The 3,772-nt window shown below is 56.0% G+C and overlaps 1 protein-coding gene across 1 annotated transcript in view; it reads left to right on the top strand.

Moving 5' to 3' along the window:
- The window catches only part of LOC131096399 (zinc finger protein 345-like), a 356,657-nt gene that overhangs the window by 179,044 nt on the left and 173,841 nt on the right, over positions 1 to 3,772 (top strand). The window lies entirely within an intron of this gene.

The following is a 3,772-nucleotide window of genomic DNA, read 5'->3' as shown; positions in this document are numbered from 1 at the left end:
CTAGCAAGGTATTAGGAAGTTCTAAGCTTAATAATGGAGCTCTGTGCATTGTGTTTTAAGGCTTACAAGCAGGTATTGTATTCAAAATAAGCAAGCATTGTTTTAACCAAAGGTATGTGTGCTTATTGTGGTTGGATAGAACTACTGTCAGTGTGCTTTTGCTTTGTGTGATTGGTCAAAAAACTTTTCAAGTAAGTTGTACCATTAAGTTCTTGGTCGGCTGCCTGGGATGTGAGCTGCTGGCATCTTCCCATTGTCATAACCATGTAATAAGACTGATGCTGGAAAATAAAACAGCTCAAGGCAGTTCCTCAGCAGTCCTGTCCCGTTGGTGATTTGTTAAGAGACCCCGGCCAGCGATAGAGCCCTGCTCGCTCTCTGGGCTGAATTACCCACAGCAAACGTAGACTTACAGCACAGAGCAGATGCTCCAGAAGATTATTCCCTTCAGTTTTGATAGAAAACAACAACAAAAGTCTTTAAAATTCAAACCGAAGATGTCTGTGCATGTGCCACTCTAGGCACACGCAGAGAAATGAGTCCAGTGCAGGAGCCGTCCCAACCCATGCAGGGGCAGGTGTGTGCTGATGCCCGGGGCAAGGGGCAGGTGTGTGTGTTGTGGTAGCTAGGGAAGAGGCGCTGCGGAAGATTTCGCGATGTCACGGGAAGCTAGGACCTTCGGTTCCCCATAGATAAGACCCTCAGGTACTCGTAGATAAGAAATTAACATAGGAATGTGGTCCCACTAACAATAGGAATGTTGCCCCACTGAAGCCAGTAACTTTCCATCCCTTACCCAGTACTTTTCCATCCCCTACTAACCATAGGTAAGAAGGACAAACCCCTTTTTGACGTAGAGACCCCTAAGACTATAAGACCCCATGAGAAGAAGTAATAAAGGCCTTTGACCGTCCACCACATTGGTGTCTGCGTATGTCATTGGCCCGAACGGCCCTAGAGAGAGGGCTGTCGAGCTGTACCTCAGAACCAGGTCGCCTGCCTTGATCCAAAAGGCAACATTTGGTGCCGGAACCCGGGACAGCGGCTTGCGCCCGGGGAACGGGGAACACTCCTGGAAAGAGGACGGCGGCTGCGACAGCAGGACTGATCGCAGCGGGGGGGGACGCCTCCCGGACCAGCTTGGACCATGGAATCCACAGCGAAGGTCGTAAGTCAGGCTCATGAGCAATGGGGAATTAGAGGTGAGCTCAGGAACTCTACTCTTGCTATTGCAAGGCTCCTAGAGCTGGGGACGATCGAACGTCCGGTAAATATATTATATTGGGAAGCGCGGGAGAAGTGCACTGCCGCCTCAGCAGAGGACTCAAAGTCCGCAGGCAGTGGTAAAAACCTGAAAGCGTGGAGGAAAGTAGAAAAGGCCCTACGCAAGACGTTAGAAGAACAGGAGACGCGGGAAGCCGTGCGTATACGTTTATTAGCTACACCAAAGCCGGGGGTGGGGGCCGCGACGCAAACCGCCTCTGAGAGCAATCGGATTGAAGGCGGGAATACTCGGGGGCCGGGCGCGTTCCACCCCTTCCCGAGCCCGAGCCCAGACCCCCCAGAGCCCCCAGGAGACCCCCCGGAACCCCCAGGGGACCCCCCGACCTTCCCGCGGAGCCCGCCGGGTCCTAGCCCCCCCGCGGAACCGTCCGAAAAAGCCGCGGTTTCTCTATCCGTCTCTTCCCCGCCGGCCGCCGGTCCGGCGCAAGAAGCAGAGCAGCGCGCGCGATGCTTCTGGCAGGGACTCGCGGAGGAGGCGCGGAACGAGGCCGGATTGTCGGACCCCGCTGGGATCGGTAAAAACTCGCCCCCGCCATGTGCGTTTAAAAATGGCGCCGAACCACATGGCGAGGGCGGAAGGGAGGAGGCGGGGGGCGGAAACGGAGTCAGCCTGCTTAACAACGCATGCGCGGGCGAGCGGGGAGACGGGGCGGCCCCCGCGGAGGAGCGGAAGACCAATCAGAGCGCTTTATTCAAATTAGGTCCTTATGGGGTAAGGACCTCCCCCGGCAGGAGGCGGGGGGACCCCAGGGGGAGGGAGCAGCACCACCCCCGAAGGGAGGAGCGAGGTCGAAGCCGCACAAAACGGCACGGAGCGCCGGAAGTGTACCGGCAGTCAGCTTCCGGCTCAGAGTCAAGTAACAGCTGCTCAGACAGCTTGGAAGAGCCGACCGAGTCCGACTGGGACTCGGAAACCGAGAGAGTAGAATTAATGCGGTTTCGAGCGAAACCGAATAAAGATTTAAACAATATCGAGAAACAATTGCAACACAAACTCAGCGATTGGGGAAAAATAAAAGCAGCCTGTGGGGACCGGGCACCGGCAGCCTCCATGCACACTTTCCCGGGGGGGGGTTGCCGGAGCGCGGGGGAACCAACAAAGGGCATATACTCCGGTTAACCCAAAAGAAGCCAAAGCGATTTCAGAAATAGGGATCAACTCAGCTGTAGTACCCACTCTCGAGGATGACCTTTCTAGCAATAACGATCTGCTCACTTTTGATACTATGCAAATAAGCCGCATGCTTTTTGATGGGGCGGGGCGGACTGTATTTAAGCAGGAATGGCAGGACGACCGCGTTAGCCCAGGCTTCCGAGGAAGGGCAGCAACTCAGCGAGCTGTCCCCAGCCGGCACAGCTTTCCCTGCCAGCACCCTCACTCCAAGCATCCCGGCCCCGGGGAAACGGGACGTCCTTTCCATGCTCGGATTTCGGATTACAAACCTATCCTGAAGGCCACTGCCGTGCACCCCCTGCTGCCAATCAAATTGACTTGGAAATCATCAGACCCTGTATGGGTTGAGCAGTGGCCCCTGACAGAGCCTCGAATGGCAGCCTTGCTGGAACTGGTCGACCGCGAACTGCAAAAGGGTCACATAGAACCCTCCACCAGCCCATGGAACACCCCTGTATTCGTGATCCCCAAGAGGTCCGGACAAGGCTATCGTCTCGTCCACGACCTGAGAGAGGTGAACAAGACAATCCGACCCCTGGGTCCAGTCCAGACACTGCTACCCGCGAATTCAGCCATCCCCGAAGGGCAGCCGTGCGCAGTACTGGACATCAAGGACTGCTTCTTTTCAATACCCCTGCACCCTGAGGACAGAGAACGATTTGCCTTTTCCGTGGCGTTTCGGAACGGCGAGCGACCCAACGTTCGCTTCCAATGGAGAGTGCTTCCACAAGGCCTAGTCGACAGCCCGACCATATGCCAGATCACCGTGGACAAAGCACTGACGCCGGTCCGACACTCCAATCCCACCGCAACCATCATCCAGTACATGGACGACATCCTAGTTGCAGCACCATCAACAAGCCAAGTAGATGACCTGGTGACCACAATCACAGAGACCCTTCAGGCCAACGGCTTCGAGATCGCGAGCGCAAAGATCAAGAGAGGACCCTGCGTGACCTTCCTGGGAGTAGGAATCACAAGCTCCTACGTGACACCCCCCGAGATGAAGGTCAACCGAGACGTCAAGACGCTCCACGACGTGCAACGCCTGGTGGGATCGCTGCAGTGGCTTCGCAACGTTGTCCTGATTCCTCCCGAGGTCATGGACCCTCTGTACGAACTCCTGAAAGGGAAGAACCCCTGGGATCCCAAGGAGCTGACACCACAAGCAACGAGCTCCCTCGACTTCATCGAAAACCAGATGTCCACTGGCACGCTTGCCAGGTGGAACCCAGCCATGCCACTGGACCTGTACGTCCACTTTACACCGAAGGGGGGAGTGGGAGCACTGGCCCAAGGACTTGCTGAAAAAGC

Source organism: Melospiza georgiana, unplaced genomic scaffold (genome assembly GCF_028018845.1).
Source record: "Melospiza georgiana isolate bMelGeo1 unplaced genomic scaffold, bMelGeo1.pri scaffold_29, whole genome shotgun sequence".
NCBI lineage: Eukaryota > Metazoa > Chordata > Aves > Passeriformes > Passerellidae > Melospiza > Melospiza georgiana.
Note: the sequence above shows the minus strand (reverse complement) of the source record. Positions and strands in the feature narration are given on the sequence as shown.